The sequence below is a fragment of the Gallus gallus genome, chromosome 8, assembly GCF_016699485.2.
Source record: "Gallus gallus isolate bGalGal1 chromosome 8, bGalGal1.mat.broiler.GRCg7b, whole genome shotgun sequence".
NCBI lineage: Eukaryota > Metazoa > Chordata > Aves > Galliformes > Phasianidae > Gallus > Gallus gallus.
In genome coordinates, this window is record NC_052539.1 from 26,430,511 (window position 1) to 26,448,128 (window position 17,618).

A 17,618-nucleotide genomic window follows, 5' to 3' on the forward strand; every position below is an offset into this window, starting at 1 on the left:
ATTTTCCTTCTACCAAACTACTATGCAATCTGTAATTTTTAACCTCACAAGTTTGAGATTGTACCTTAACATTTGCAGGAAGCAGATGGCTTCTGCATACTGCCAACCTGTTGTTACAAAAGCATCTTCCAAGAATTGTTTTCTACCCACAGTCGCTAACCATAATTAACCTTTCATATGATTTAATAAACAGGAAAAAATATTTGCCATCTCATATTAATAACGAGAGCTCTTCAGGACATTTTTTTTCCCCTCCTAGAACAGAGAGCTGTGGTAATTTTGTTGTGCTCTCATTCTGTTGGCTTTTAAACTCTTCAGGGATGCAGCTCACCTATGCAGATGAAAGCTGCGGAGGACGGCATAACAGTGGATGCACAAAGTGCCTTCAGGCACAACACAGAATGACCTCTTCTTGAGGGGAAAAACAAACAGGGAGGAGGGAGGAGAGCGACTGTTGAGTAGAGATGGAGCCCCAGTGTTACCCAGGGAGCCAGCTGCCTCTTCCACCTTTCCCACTCATGTGATTTTTATGCCTCGTGTAGCTCTGAGTGGTAATAATGGTCCTGTATTGCTTTGACCTTTTCAATATTCGGGAACTTTTCTAACCATTCATTTTTGGATGGGGAGCTGTTCATATATACACCCAGCAGTGACAGACACCCCCCAAGTCCCTTGGAGAGAGCTAAGCACGGAGCTGTATTATTGCGATGATTTCACTAATGAATGAAAATGAAGATGTTGGCTAAGACTTTTCCCATATTATGTGGGAAATTAAATGACAGAAGTAAGTGAAAAGCTGGCATGAGGGACCCAAGTACGTCTCTCAGATCCTGATGGGTCGTTGCTTTGGCTTAGGACATCAAAGGCTTTCTGAAGAGCTCAAACTATAAAGGAAATATTCTCTTGGCTTAACAAATTTCCATAATGGGGATTAGGGAACACTGCTAGGACAGGAGAACTTCCTTTTTAATTAGTGCTTCTTGTAACTATTGAATGGTCACCATCACTTCATATGATAATGCACCCTTGATATTACAAACACAATTATGATAACTGCTTGGCTATTAAAAAAGCTATCACACATGCAAGGACTGTTGTGTTGCCTGAGCTGCAGCGCAGAACTTGCTCCAGGAGATGACCTGGGATATCCTGTAATGCCCTGGTCCTCCAAGGACAGCGGAACTCACAGGGTGTTGTTCCATCCCTGTTTGCTCATAGATATGCTGTGAAGATCAAAAGGAATCAACCTGAATGAAGGTGGATGCACATAAAATTAAAGCAAGTCAAAGGAGACTGACTCAGGAGGTGGAAACCAGGAATGGACAACTGCATAATTAGAAAAGAAAAAAAGAAAAGATTTTGTTTTCTGAGGCAGTCATTTTCTTACAGATGTGATCTCCAAACTTACACTTGAAAACAGTAGAAGTGAAAAAAAAATGCAAATACGATTATTTTAATATAAACGGTTTAGTGGTTTAATAGAAATGGTTTCTCTTGCTGCTGCTTCTTGTCTTCTATTTAGCGTTTTCTTTGTTAGGTCCCAATTTCACTGCAGGATTGCCCAAACCATCACTCTGAGCACTGCTGGGGTTTGTTAGATCCAGCCCAAATTTCCAGGACAAATCCAAAACCCCCGAGGATCTGAACCCTGCACCTCCTGTCACTGCCCTGGTGGCCAAATTGAGCACAGGGCTGGGCAATGTGGGGAGAATGTGCTTCCATCCAGAGATGAGTTGAGAAAGATCTGCGGTGCTCTGAAGACAGCAAAGTCTATGCACAACTCTGCCATTGCTGTGGCCACCTCTATTTTTAAGTCATTTACTTCTATGGAGTAAATGGAATGTTTTTACCCCATTTTGCAGCTACAAGAGAGGAAGAACTCTGCCATTTGCCCAAGTTTGGAAGCGTTGGGCAGAGATTTGCCGCTTGGTCTCTCAGTTACTCCACCCCAGCCCCTCCATGCCAGGGCAAGGAATGGCTGTCTTCCTCTATTTTATCCTAAATCTCCTCATCTTTGAATATTTTTTTTAAACTCCCTCTCTTTGAGGTATTTTGAGGGTGTGGGAAGCTACACTTTTATTACGAGGAAAATTAAGCGATGGACAAAAGGCTGAAGAAGAAACACAAGAAACCCCAATGTTCATAGAAAGAATAGAACATTTTTAAAAACCTGCTGCTCTGAGGGTCATCCTGTGATTTACATGGGGTGACTCATGATTTTCAAGCACAGTTGCTGGGCAGACCTCACAGATCGCCGCCTATGTGTGAATACTAATTTCCAAACGGATTCAGCTCCCCATCAGATGCTGAGGAGCACGGGGCGTTTTCATTTTTTTCCCCTGCACATTAGCCAAATTAAATCAAAATAAATATCAATGAAAACATTGCACGGGACATAAACCCATCCATTTGCAGCCCAGCCATATGCCTGCTCTACAAGGCGCCGGGTTCTGCTCTGCTCTGACTCTCTGCTGCCAGGCCACAGCGGGCACTGTGCCCCAATGTGCTGGGTGCGGGAGCTCACTGCAGGGCCTGGATGTGTTCTCCTCTCCCCATGCATCTTCCTGAGGCTTATTCCTGCCTGCAGGCAGCTTACTGATGCCCGGCTCCAACCTTGGCACCAGCACTGCCGCCGTAGGATCAGCCCCGCGGCAAAGTACGGTTGCTAAGAGGTGTTTCATTCTTTGATTATCATCGGACAAAGAGAAAGGTTTTTGTGCCCAGGGATTTGTTTCATGGGGAGGCCAAATGTTGGGTTGCTCGCCGTGCATCTGCATTGCTGCCACCGTGCGTGCAACCTCCCTGCAGAGCTATGCACGGAACTCCGGGTGAACAAATCACAGCACAGACCTCAGGATGGAAGAAAAAGCAACGGATCTGTGTCAGCTCAGGAGCAGGAATAGTGATTTCTGCTTCTAGAACCAGTCCGGTTTGGGGTAATGTGATTAGAGATTCAACGTTTTCCCACTCATTATTATTTAGCTCCCTCATTTGAATGCTCAGGTTGGAGGGATCGCTTGGAAATTACACACGCAGCCAAATTTCTTCCTTCCCCTTTGACAGGGCAGCACTGATGGTTATTGTTCTTTTCTAGCGGCATTATGCTGTCCTTGATTTTTGTTTCAAGCAGTCTAATGGCATGATGTCAAATCCTGCTAATTGGTTTAGGATTAAAATGCAGGGCCACATCACTCTCTTGATTAACCAGCAGCAAAACTGCTTTTGTCTAACGATCGTTTTGGAGGAGAAAGAAAATAAAGCACAGAAAGGAAGCTTCGGGCTTTTGTCACTAAAATACATAGAAAACGGCTTTTTTGGGGGAAAAAAAATTGCCACAGCACAGCCTGCTAAGTTTTGACTTGTAGCAGCTGAAAAGCAGCACCACCAGGAAAGGTTGCTTCCTAGGGAGCAAGGACTGTGTTTTCACCCAGCATCAGCATCCCGTGCATCGCTCCAGAGTGCTGCATCCATGGCTGCAGCCTGCAAGAGTTAATGAAGATGACTGAAAAAGAAGCGGGGACGACACAGTCCCAGTTCTGTGCCTCCTGACATCGAAATGGCTCCAGCCCAAGTGTTTGCAGCAGCAGAGCAAGGGCGGACCTGCTGGAACCCAGCACAGGGTCAGGGTAGGGGGATTTCAACTCCTGGGGAGTGAGGATGGAGGATTGTTGCAAGGGGAAGGGGGCTTCTAGTTGAAACACTGATGGCAATATCAACCTACTGCTTCATGAACCATTGCTGAAAGTAAAACCACAGCAAGAATCTCACCGAACTACCTCCAGAATTGTCCCCAGCCAGCTGATGGAGCTCATTTCTAGGGAAGCGGGTGCAGGATTTGCCACCCACAGAGCCCTGAAAGTCCCCAAAGAACTGAGGTCTCCCTGCATGCTCCTGAGTAGCCCCGCTCCTCTTGGGGGGGTGCAGAGGACTTTATGGGGAGGGCAGTGATGCCTTCGGCACGCCTTTGATCCTGGCTCCATGAAAGGCAGGGAGTGAGCTTTGAGAAAGGGAAAAAAATAAAAAAGAGAAGAAGAAGAAGAAATAAAAGGGCCCTTCCCACCTACCTGCTTGCATTCAATGGGAAGCTTTATAAGGGTTATAATAGGGGTTTGTGTGTTCCTGCTGGGATTTGTTCTGCTCAGCTCCTCCGGGATGCTCAGATGGGGCAGCGTGGTGCCGGCCCTCCCTGCTTCAAAAAGAAATCAGGTCTGCTTTTCTTTTTTTTAACTTTTTTTTCTTTTTTTTTCTGCTACAGAAAGCACTGCCCCACACACACAGTGCTCTGGCACAAAAGTGATGGTGGGCAGCGCTGCTGCAAACAAAAGTGAGCTTTTCTCCGGGCTTTCACAACAGCGTGGTTAATCCTGGTGCTCCCCAACACAGCGTCCAATCAACTAAACCCAAACGTCCCCACAGTACCCACTCCACAGAGCATGGGCCGCAGCCCAATCTCAGCCCAATTCTGCAGCCTGGAGGTAAAGCATCGCTGACTCCAGAAGTCGTTCTGCTGCTCACCTGCTCTGTGATCATACACAAAGCGGGTTATATTGTATGTACTTCCAGCTTTGGCACTGAAGAGATGACATTTAACAATGGCAATGCTCAAGAAGGAGCCCTATGTCAGCACCAAACAGGTACAAAAAAGCTGGAGAAGTTCTTGGCTGTTGTGCAAGGCTTTCTGCTTTGCAAACTACGACAGAAAGAGTGGAAATATGTTTTGTCTGCTTTTCCCTGACTCCAGGACTCCAAAGCAGGAAGATGAGAACATCCTGCACACATGTTAATTAGTCATTCCTGAAAACCAAATGTCACAGCGCTCATATTTAATTCCAAGAACAGACTGATGAATATGTACGTACCGTTATATTTCATTTACATACTCTGGGATTTGTTAGGAGACGCCTAATAAAACCATCTAAAATGAATTAAGTCCTATCCTACCAACATTTATTTTGAGTACACATTTATCAGAGTAACATTCCCAACACTGTAATGTGAGGGTTTTTTTTTTGTTTTTTTTTTGCAGGAGCAAAATACATATATTACATTTCAGAAATGTAGAAAGTGAGTTCAAGCTTCTAAATGGGATATTATTTGCATTGATACAGCAAACGCACAAAAGCAGGGCACTCTCCTGTCTTCAGTATCTGTGTTTGATCCCATTTATTTAAACCTGATTTCCTTCCTCATCCCCAGAGCAGGAAGCACCCAGGTAGCTGCAAACCAAGAGCCCTTCCAGCCTGTGGGGCCTCACGGGAATTTTTCCCCTTACAAAGAACTACCTGGTTTGCAGGTGAGGAAAAACACCGTGTTTTGGCTTTCCTTCTTCCTTGCCCAATGCCACACACCCTGGGGACAGGAGCAGGCAGGCAAATCACCCGTCCTGCAGGGCTGGAATTCAGCTCACACTACTGAGAGGGTCTGGAACAAATCTGGAGCACCCACCCTGTGCTGTCTGGCTGTAGGGCCGAGCGGTGGAAAGCAGTAAAATCTCATTTCAGTCTATAAAAACCTGCAGAGATATTTGGAATGTGCAGAGGGAGCAGATCTCCTGAGTAAATGATTAAAATAGTCACTTTTCGGAGCGTAACTGCAATTTAAATACTGCGGCTTTTGTTAGCGGAGGGTTACAGAGTGGCCATGGTTTACATTCCAGTGACAGTCACACAACTCCAGGGGTTGTTCTGGGAGCTGGCGGCAAGAACATGTGGTTTCAATCTAAAGTCTTCACGTTAGAGGATCGGCGTTACTCCAGCAAAGATATTGCCAGTGTCTCTGTGAGTCATAATTCTAAATCATCAGGAACCTGAATGCTCCTCATTAAATGATTAAAGGGAACGGTAATGAAAAAGCTAAAAGAAAGGATAAATATACAGCCATAGAAGCAGCAACATCTATTTTCAAAGCGGAAAAAAATACGGCCGCCCTGACAAAGGACAATAAACATATCAAACTAATTCACTTTTTTTTTTTTTTCAGCAGAGAATGTAACCTTAATAAAGCAACAAATTTTAGATGGCAGACCATGATTGCAGCTCTTCTGAACTAGGAAAGGAGGTTTCCCATAAACAGGTTATTGCTACGGGTCCCGGTCCCAATTAACTCTATATTTATGTCCCACTTTCTGAGAGGAAAGCGATCCCTGAGTCAGGATGCTTTTGGGGGAAGGCTTTAGCTGGGGTATCAGTTCTATTACTTTACTGTGAGCTCTGCACAACTGTCTCAACTCAACCTCCCAGCCCCAAACCCACAAGGAGCATTAAACCCTGGTGGGGATGGCCCCATGGAAGGTGAGAAAATCTCCATAGATGAACACGCACTACAGCTTTGCCAGCTGCTTCATTGACAAGAAGCCACTGGTTGGGCTGAGTTTCAGCCCAGTTTGATCAACCACACTTTTTTTTTTTTGACCAGTTTTGACCACCCTGAAATGGGATCATGGTTCCCAGTGTCAAACTGCTGATACCTTGTGCTGACATGAGCTGCATTGGATGTGCTATAGTTCCAGCCTCTCAGTGCCCATTTGGGAGCAAAAGTGTAGAAAACAAAATGAAAAAGATTAAAAATAAAAGATGGCTAGATGTATTGGCTGAGGCATTACGTAGTGCATATACAAATATAAACACATGAGATGCTGAAGGAGAGAGAGCCTGACTCTATTGATACACTGGCAAGAATGCAGGGTTATATTTTAAATGTGGAAAATAATGTGGTGAGTCATCTTCCACACACCGGCTTGTGATGCTCTTCCCTTTCTGCTCTAACCCAGGAGGGCGCCGCGCACAGCCTGAAAATAGGCAGCCTTAGGCTCCTTCACAGGTGACGCAGAGAGAAGATTTTAAGGATCACAGTGCCTGGGTAAGGGTAAGAGCCATTTTCTCTTCTTCCCACCAGTCTCCTGTCCCTACCCAATCTTGGCTATCTGATATAAGTCCTTTGTGAACTACCGCCACACTACGATCATGCTTAGGATATCAGTTACAATCATGTACTTTTTTTTTTTTCATGTGCACATTGCAATTTGATGCAGAGATGCTCCCAAACCTGCCTGTTGTCCCATTCCAACAGCCACAGACATGCATGGGACACCACGACCGAAGGGCTTGGTGTGATCCTCAGCTTGACATTGGAGAACAATCCCTTTTTATTCTGCTTTCATATGCATATAGATTGTGTAATACAGCAGTTACACAGCAGTCAGGACTTCAGCAGTTTCATTATTATGGTTGTTTTTTAAGAGTTCCTCCTTGCATGGAAATGGAACTGAAAGCCCAGTGCAGAAACATCCTGAGGGCTGTTTGCTTTTACTCTGTCCTCAGCTCAGCGGTGAGACAGCCCCAGTCACTCTGCAAGCTGCACAGCCCCTGTAAGATGGATGTTTATGCAGCACCATGAGCACCTTTGGTGAGCTCACACACGCCTTCCCTTGGATAATTTGTATGACAGAGAAGCTACAGGGAGGCAATACCTTTGGAATGGTTGATTAGAGGAATATTGCTCATATACGCAAAACATAACATTTTTAATCCCATCCTCATTTCATTTTTAAGAAGAACAAATGATCTCTGTATCTTGGCACATGCATCATTTTGAAATGGAGCCATTACTCTGGACAGCTTTCTTCACAATGGCTCACATAATACGGCATGAAAATCATGTACGACTCCTGCGTTTGTACCTCAGAAGGAAAATAAAAGGCAGTTAAATTATAATGTAAGAACGAAGCTATGAATGGATGTTGTACCCAAGGAGTCTAATGTATAAGAGGGGGAAATGACAAGATTTTTTTCTTGCCGTTCTAGATATTTTACCCCTGCCACAAGCTCAACTGTCACATGTTTTCAGAGAGGTCAAAACTAGTCTATCTGTCTTTTTTATGCAAGTTTGTGAAAGGAATCTCTCCTCGTGGAGTTTTACAGGAATTGACACGATAAACCTAAATGGCTCCTTTACAACTGTTAGGGTTTTCTGTAAACACATGCTGTCCTGCCAGCCAACCAGCTTCCAACCCGGGTGCTGAGCACAGCAGATGGTCCTCCCTGCCGATATGCATGGAACTAATTCATATTTCAATACACAGCTTCGCTGCGTAAATGGAGCCACAGCATCTCACAAAGTTTTTAAACTCCCAGTTACTGGTGATTTTGGGGTTTTGAAGTCAGTGGTACAGGAAGGTGCCAAAGAGAAGGTGACCAGCTGCAATGTGAATTGATGTCTTGGAGCCGGTTGTGGTACCGTGATGTGTTGTAAACATGAGTCCTGCAGTGCGGTGTCTCATGCCAGATGGGAACCATGGCACGGCATTGCTGAGTTAATAGAGGGATAAATACAAACAGAGGAGCCAGCACCAACCACAAGTCCTGCAAGGTGGACAGTGTGAAAAGGTGAGAGGTGATGATAAAACAAAGCTGAAAAGGGGACTTGCAGCAGTCACGGTAGTGGTATATTGCCATCAGCATGGCCACGTCAGATGCGCTTTCATTGTGAAAGCAGGTTTTCAGGATGCATACAAGTCTCTGGGATGCAACCCAGGGAGATGGTGAAGTTACCATCCCAGGGAAATGGTGAAGTTACCATCCCTGGAGGTTTTCAGGAAAAGAGTAGATGTCACACTGAGTGACACGGCTTGATGGGCATGGTGGGGATGGGTTGGACTTGGTGATCTTAGAGGCCTTTTCCAGTCTTTATGACTCAATGATCCTTTGGTTCTACGTTATAATGCAGTATCTCAGACAGCTGCATTGACCCAGCTCTGCCATTCTGAATGTGTGCAGGAACGACTGTCGCTACCAACACTTCAATGTAACAAAACCTCCTTTAACTCAACTGGATCATGACCCTTTCATCTCCTGCAGCATCCAGTTATTGCTTACTGGGCTGAGGTAAGATAATGCTATACAAGATTATTGCCTTTCTGTTGAGCCGCCACAGCAGGACACAAGGGGAAAATTGTTGCTACACCTCGAAAAAGAAAGGGAGAGGGAAAAAGAAAGCTCTTGTTTAACAGGGAGCATGGGGTGGCAAGTTTACAATGTTTAATGTACCGTGAACACCACCATGTGCACACCCCACGGCACGTCAGCCCAGAGCTCACGGCTGGGCTTTGTCAAACCCATGCTGTCACCACTTCATCACCCTATCTCAGAGCTGGGGCCTTTGGGTGTCACCAACCTGAAGCTCCAAGAGTAAAGACAGAGTCCCACTGCTGCTTTGCATCAGGAGAACGAGGAGATGCACAGCTGGTGTCCAAAACAGCCTCAAGACTGGGATATATTTGTCCCAGTGTCCCCACACTTTATTCACTTCTGTCCTCCTCCATTGCTGACAACCGCTTACACCAGAAAGAAAAATAAAGAGCTAAAAAACAGATGGAGCAGAGATCCTCTGCATGAATAACCCTCTCCTTCCAAGGGGATTGCTTCCTGAATTTCTGTCTTGTTATGTTTTTGTCAAAAGCTGAGCCTCCTCCACTAAACCATGATAAGTTGGGCAACTTCATCAAATTCAACACTCGGTAGGAGCAGAACCTCTTTCTTAAATTCATTAAATCTTTCTCCCCAAGGAGAAATGTGAATTAATATTCACTTTCTCTCTCTTTCTTTTTTTTTTAATGTACTTAATTTCTATTCCAGAGACTAAGCAGAGACGTTTCCAAACCCACAGTTTATTTCTCTGGCTATAATGGAAAGCAAACAGTTCTGAAAATTTTGTTGGGGGGAAAACAGAACCGAAATGGCCCTAACAAAGGAGAGCAGCAGTTGATTTCATAAACTATTTTGGCTTTCCTTAGCTGAAGGGTCTCAGGTGTGCAGTTGGATTTGTTCTTGCGAAAAAAAAAAAAAAAAAGAAAAGAAAAAAAAAAGAAAAAGAAAAAAAGAAAAAAAATCCCACAAGAATGAAGCATTTAAATGCCTCCTGTGTTATTAAAGGACAGAAAATTAAAATCAGGAATTGCTGCAGAATGCAGTTATGCAGTAGCTGAAGAGAACATAAATCAGCAGGGAGACTTATACCAGTCTTACTGCTTGATCACAAATTAAAACATACTGGAGTGCAATTACAGAGGGTCCTTTGACAAACATGCTGTAGTACACGAATTAGCTCTGTGCAGACACACACTCGGTGTTGCGATAATACAGTCCTTTTATATTCTAGGCAGAAAGGCATGGGGTTTGTGCGTGCTTATATTATATTGCTACAAGGTAATGCACACACTGCTATGCATTGCTATTCCAAATAGAAAATCTACTTACCGTAAATCAGATAACTCCATTTCACTTAGACTTACAAGTTCTCCCTTGCACACCTGCTGCCAAACAGGGGGAGAAAGGCATGGGGAAGATTTCCAGAGGGAGATGTGGAAGTTAATGAGGAACAGTCCTGTATGTGTGCCAAATCTGTGGGGCAGGACCCTGCTTGGTGCATGGGACAGGGGACAGTGGAGTTGGATGCCTTGGCTTTAGGACTTAATCTCAGTGACCTATTTCAGTTTCAAAGTGTTTCAAGTGAGACTTACTTCTATCTCACACATCCAACTGCAAACCAAGCGCTGCCACTGGCAGCTCAAAAAGTATTCCCCACATCCAACTGCTTCTGTCTGTGCCTACCACTGAACGCATTCACTGGCAAACACAGCAATGCTCAAATCTGGTGTTTCTGTGGCCACGTTACTTAATGTTGCAGATGCCAGGAGCCACATTGCTGCCGAAGACCTATGGCAGAGCAGGTGGATGGACCAAGAAGGACAGTTGGGATGAAACGCAAATGGCACAGCCACCAAAGCTCACCACATATGTCCTCACAGCCTGTCTCGTTTCTCCTGCAGACAGGGTAGATAGCACACGAATACATTTTCTTAAATTCTCCTCCTCTTTCTCCCTGGAAAATCCTCCCGGAAAGCCGTGGCTGCCCGCGAACCCTGGGGGTGCTGCTCCCATGGACAAACAGTGCGCTCTGCGTGAAGGCAGAAACACACCAGCAAAAAGAGATTGGATGGGAAGGGAAGGGGAAAGGAGGGGAGGGGTGAACAAAAAAGCTGGGAATGTGTGAGTTAACTTGGTGTGTTTGTTCAAACCACTTCCTGACACCCGAGCGAGTCATCTGAATTTAACACATTTCTCTTTTGCATTTTGCAGCTCACCTTTAAGAGAGCACAAGGCGGAGGAGGTGGGAATATATGGACTTCAGCCCTTCCCATCAGTTTCCCCCTGTTACTTTCAAAGATTTTCTATTTAGAAAGGAAGGCTTTTTTTCTTTTTTTTCCTGCTGTTCATACTTTACACATACTTCCCAGCCAAAATATCTTGCTTGTATATTTTTTTTAATTTAGCCTACATTACTCAAAATTGCTCCAAGAATAATTAAAGAGAGTCACTTTCCCCATCTCTTTGATTTACCTGATGTTTTATTTCTAAAGGACGTTATAAGAAATAACCATTAAAAAAAAGATATTAACAATTAAAGAAAAAAATAGCCCCGCATCGTCCTCCTTCTTGTCTCAGTCTAATGAAAATGTTTAAACTGCACGGCTATTTATCCTTATGAAAAACACATGAACAAAACAAAACCCCCAGTATTCGAGTGAGATTCTGTAAACAGGACAAAACATTCACTGCGGAAATATATCGTTTAAGACCTTTATTTCCTTCTAGCTCCTTCCAGGCACCAAACGAGCTTTGCATGCAGATTTCGTTTCGGCGCGGTGGAATTGTTCTCATAACTGTTCTCCAAAGCCCAAGCTCTGAGGTCAGCCCTACTCACTCTGCAATGGGATAAATATTAACAAGTGTGACTAACCCATTCCTTGCGCCCTTCTTAAATTTTCCAGAGTGTGGCAGCAGGCATGAAAGCAAGAGATCAAAACCACACGGGTTTTACTGTTGAAAGCGGATGTGAAGGAGGACGCAATATAAGCAAAATCCAAGCACCTCGGAGAAGCTGGTCCGTAACACCAGCAATAAAAATGAGGGAATTACTGGACCGAGAGAAAATCACCTTGCCCTCCTGCTCAAAAATGAGTAAATTTTCACTCTTCCCCTACAATAATATTTTATGGTGCCGTATTTTATGCCCCAAGTCCAAACTCAGACTTTCGTTGTGGGTCCCAAAGCACACAGGAGAGGACAGAGGTGGTGAGGAAGGTGTGTGCAGCAGCTCGGTGCCTTCAGGGCACAGGTGATGGGGCTGCGGTGGCCTTGAGGGCTTGTGCTTGCTCTTGTCTTCACAGATGAAATTGCTTCTGAAACTACTTAGCTTTCTGGATAATCTCCCTCCTTTGCATGCAGTGCAGCCTCCTCTGAGCCAAGCTGTCCTTCACGCTGCGGTTTGTAAGAAGACCAATACAGATCTGATTATATATCCCAGCTATTTCTATGGAAGGACTCTCAGGGTAATGAATCTGGTATCAAGTAAGGCACTTAAAGATGCTTGTTATTACTGTAGTTTGATACTGGTATAGCAGCAGCAATGTACAGCCCAGTTTGGAGAGGCTTCAGGCACTGGAGATCACACAAGCCAGTTCAAGCAATTCAGTTTTGTCCGTGCTGTGTGGAAAGATGAGAAAGCTTTAGATTGCACTTCTGGTGAGCGAGACATCATGAAGGGAGTGGAATAAGACAAGGAAAAGTGTAAATACAGCAAGCATCTATTGCACAACTTTCCAAAACCAGATCAGTTCTGTGGATGTGGAAGAGCAAGGGGCCTCTGAGCACACTGCTCCAACTGAAAGTTCGTCAAAAGCAGATTACAGCCTTGAGAATATTGCTGTCCAGGGTCAGGTGTAGCCCTGATGAAGTCAAGGAGAATTCAAAGCCAGTTGAAAAAAATATAATATAATAAAGCACAGAAATTACCAGCAGAAGTATTTAAGCCTGAAAGAGATCTCATTGAAGTGATCAACAAAACCTGGGCTCATAAGTTTCAAAGCCGTTCGCTCATACTGCATAGAGCTGTTATTTTCCAGAACATGTTTAATTCTCATACACATTCTCTCAAATGAAAGGTATGCCCCAGATTTCGGCACCTCCTCTGCTTCTACTCCACTGACCCTGCAAGAAATCATCTTATTCAGCTTGTTTCCACACCTGGCTTTCTTCTTCTGCAGGATGTCAAAACGCAGAGCAGAATGTACCCAAGAATATATATCCTTTTCTCTCTCCCTCTTCGGCTCTCAATCTGGTGAATGGATGTGCATTTTCTGGGTCTATGGGCTTACTAATAAGAAAGACTGACAAAGAAGAGACATGAATTCTGGTCCTGAGGTACACAGCTCCTGTTGCACAGCCTTATTCCACCCTAGACATAGCTTCTTAAAGCTAAAGTTTCTTAAAGATGAAAAAACAGGAGGAGAAAGAGTTTGGATTTATTGACCTTTTTGCAGTTCATAGCCTGTGATACCCCCCATCATCTGCCAGACTATACAAAACCCCTCTGCCACCTCCTGCAGACACTGCACTGCAGAGGCAGATCTGTTCAGAGATGATATTTGTGAAAGCAAACCTCGTGCTCAGAACCCAAATCCAAATCTTATGTTTTTCCAACCTGCAAAACATCTGCAGCTGGGTTTGGATTTCTGCACTGTTCTTCACTCAATAGCTGCTAGTTATTTTAACTCTTGATCTCCAAGATATTCCTGTGTGAAGATACCAAATACCCAGCTGAGTTGACAGAGAGTCAAGAAGGAGGCACCTGCTGAGCAGTGTTAAATGCTGTGCACAGCTTACCATGGCCTCTGTAGGGCAGGGAGATACCCAGCAGCAAGGCAGCTTTTGGGGGAGGCCAGAAGGAAAAAATCCCAGGAAACCTCTTATAACTTGCACAGTTGTTAAACTTTGCCCAGATAAACTGTGTTCTATTAAACTTTCCTTTGGCTGGCAAAGGACTGACTGAGTTATTGTGGAGAACGGCCTTGAGCAATTAGAAGTGAGAACAGCATCTACAAATCTAAGATCTGGGAGATGAAAATCTCTTGCATAAGACGCAGCCCTACGGAGTTTCAGTTATAGCCTTCTCAAATGGGGAGAACCAAATTAAATGAAAAAACATATTGTATATTATCTTAATTTATATATGAGATTTTAGACAGTTCCAGATTTCTGGATTAAATACAATACCATGTGGCTCCATTAAGCTTCACTGGCCTTTTAGAATATTATTGGAAGAAATAATATATAACAGTTTGAAAGGTTTTTGGATGCTTGGTGGCATCATTATGCAATTTATTAATATGTGGGCAGAGTGACTAATGCCTCTGAGGATATATTTTTAGTTTCAAAAAAATAAATATAAAAAAGAAAAGTGTGCTGGGGGGAGCAAGAAAGAAAACTGGTTTGTGCTAGCAGCCTGTGGTGGCATGCATCATTCTGTCTGCTCCCCTCGAGCCCAGAGCTTGCAATAAACCACTTCTTTCACTTATGGCATTTGCAGAGGGGTCTGGAGACTCCAGAAATTGCACTTTGGTAGGGCTTGGGTATCCAGCTCCTTTTGTGGCATCGTTCCCCTGTTTTTAAGGCTGAAAGGGACAATTCAGATCATCTCGTCTAATGCTCGATATAAACCCACAAGAAAATAACTTTGCACATACACTCACTAATTGAGCCAACCAGTGTACATTTCACCAGAGTCATCTGGGCTGGCCTCCAGTTCTTCAGTACGAGGATGACAAATCCCCTGCCCCCTTCAACACTCTGTCCCAGCACTCAGCTCCCTTTCTCTCTCCAATCTCTGCATTTTGCCTGTCTTAAATTTCCACTCACTGCATCTCGTTATGTTTTCCTCCATTAGGCTATAAAGGCCCTTTGTATGCAGTATTTTTTCCTGCAAAGGCATTTACTGCATAGCCAGGTCGCTGCGTGATCTGCTTTTTGCTACACATAACCGAGTGGAGCTCCTTAAGTCTCTCTCCACAAGATTTCCTCCTCCAGCCCCCAAATCATCCTTGTAAAACCCAACCGTAGGCTGAGAGTTTACAGCCTCTATCATGACTTCAAGTCCCTGAATCTCAGGTTAATAAAGTCTCTACTTTTTTTCATAAGGCTTCTGTGAAATAACTAGAAATAGTCCCACGGGATGTGTTATTTGGACGTAACTGCTTCCACATGGGCTGGAGGTGCAGCCCAGCGAGAGGAGCACGCCAAGAGCAGTGGGAGAGCCCTCACCTCTCTCCTCACCCCTCTCTTCAGCGTCCCCCAAACTGCCAAAACCAGTATTTTTCTGGGAGGGTTGATCCCCGTGGGCATTTCCTAGGTCTCTAGGAAGAAGCAGCTCCCAAGGAAGCTGCATCCTCCAGCTCCAGCCCCACCAAGGCCAGGCCCCATCTCTGGCAGGAGCAGAGGCACTGACAGGGCCTTGGTACATCCCTCTCCACAAACTGCTCCGTCCAGGGGCCTGGAAGGACAGCTATAACTTCTCTCCAATCCCACCAGAGCCCCTCTTTCCTTCCAGACTAATAGGATTAAAAACAAACACCACCAGTGGGGGGGACAGAAAGAGGAGGGTTCTTCCCCATCCTTTTCCAGCGTCGATGTCCACACTTGGAAGCTGTTTCTTACAATAATTATTTTACTTGCTGCTAAAAGATGGGGGAGGCTCACAGGAGGCGTGGCTTTCAATCTTTGAAGAACACATCCCAGTGTTGCCATAATTTCAGCACAATGGGAAGCCACGGTGAACACGAGGCAATCTCCTCAGGCACTGGAGTTACGTTTCAGTGCTCCATAGCTTTTGAATGGGATAATATCTGGCCTTTTCATCAGTCGTGTTTGATTTATATGTGAGAATACACAACAAATTAGGAGCCTAAAAGAAACGACAACTTAGTTTTCATTCAGCATGGCCTTTATATACCCCAAAGGGACAAACTTACTCCTGCGTCTCCACTTTAACCTAAGATTTCAAATGCAATCATGACTGATAAAGTACTCTAATGAATTGGGCCATCACCAGCCTTGTCACTTCTAAACAATTTGTGTCCTGGTTTGATCTGTTTGGTTTTTGCTGTTCAGCTTTGCTTCCAACATCTGTGATTCAAGCACAGTGAGAGTCCTTTGAGATTTGACGTTCACTTCCCTTCAGGCCACTTTCAATCACCCAAAAATGCCTGTGAGGTGGCCTGACATCTTCCTGTGACTTCAGAGCTTTCCAGTCCCATCTTCACTATTTGGCTTAAAAAGAATAAGTAAATCACCTCTGATGAGAGACCATCCGTTTAAAAGCAAGTGTAATAGGTGGTAAAATCAGAGTAAACCACATTGCTAGTGAGTTGTCCACAAAAACACATAAAACCTATGGTTTAGAAGAACTTGCCTTTGCTTAGTGAGATCTAACACACTTGTTACACCTAAAAAGTAATGCAGGCTTGTGAAAGTAGCCTGCAAAGTCTCTTTGATGAAAAGTAAATTCTGTGGTCAGGTGTAAAATTTTAAATTTTCATGACAAGCTCAACTGCACAAAAAAATCTTTGAAATATCAGTATTAGGCAAAGCCTAAGAGCATGGATGTTTAGTGGGAGCGGGCAGGAAAGGGTCAAAAATATAAATGCATTTGCATGGAAAGCAAATAAAAATATTCTTTAAAGGGAAAGAATATTAGTGGATGTTTTCTAATGGTCACCATTCACCCTGATCATTCTTTGCACTCCACTTGCCAAAGGCATATGGCTTTAATTCTGTTCGTGATCAATGTAATGTTTAGAGTTTCATCTACTTGAACGATTCTTCAGGGACTGGTTGCAATAGCTAAATTTTGGGTCTAAATTACAATTTATAAAAAAACAAAAAAAAACTACAACTGAATCTAACCAATGACTGAAACTGGAAAGGATAAAATTAGATTCCTGAACCTTCATCTCTTTTTAGAACCAGACACGAAAAAAAAAACTGTATCCAGTTTTGTTAAATATTTTTTCCACATCTGGTGTTCAGTCAAAACCATAAGAAAAGTGCTGGAAATCTCACAAGAAGTCTCGTACTCTTGTGATTTCCAGTCCAATTTTTGCAGCCACAGGAGATCTGTATAGTTCAGATAAGAATCCGAAGCAGAAGCCAAACCCAAACTGCGAACCCCCTGAGGCTCACCCCACCCACAACAGCTTATGTCTTTACCCATCATTTGCAGCAGATGTTCTCCTAAATTCTCCAGTGAGATAAATTCCATTAGAAGTTTCAGGATAAAGATTATAAGCTATATGCAATGCAAAATAAAAGTGTCCAAAGAAGCTCACTGTAGCCCATTAAGCTATTGTTAAAGACGCTCGTACACCAGTGTCTATTGATTACAGTGGTTTGCTTTTCCTTACTACTCGTTTTTCTGTGTTGGGCTTTTGGGGCTTTTTGATCTAAAGGCCACTGACGTCAATGAGAGTACTTCCATTGTCTTCAGTGGGCTTTGGATCAAGCCCTTGACAAACAGTTTCTCCCATAGGTCAGTCTGTAGAGTGCACGTTACTGCCAGCAGATTGTCCCTAGAACATTTCACTGTAGATTTACAGTCTTTATAAAATTTTTAAATGAAGTTCTATAGTTAGATTCATATGGTATATCATAAATTACAGCAGACTCTGCAAGCTTGGGTTTGAGAGCTTTTTTTTTTTTTTTTTCATTTGGCTCTCAGGGAACATATAG

General features: G+C 43.9%; 1 long non-coding RNA gene across 12 annotated transcripts in view; it reads right to left on the reverse strand.

Moving 5' to 3' along the window:
* Nucleotides 1-11,622: 11,622 nt before the first annotated feature.
* Nucleotides 11,623-17,618, reverse strand: part of LOC107054027 — a 64,004-nt gene continuing 58,008 nt past the window's right edge. For all 12 annotated transcript variants that reach the window (XR_005861975.1, XR_005861980.1, XR_005861978.1 and 9 more), the window contains one exon: nt 11,623-12,542. This is a non-coding gene — a long non-coding RNA (uncharacterized LOC107054027). The remainder of the gene's footprint in view (nt 12,543-17,618) is intronic.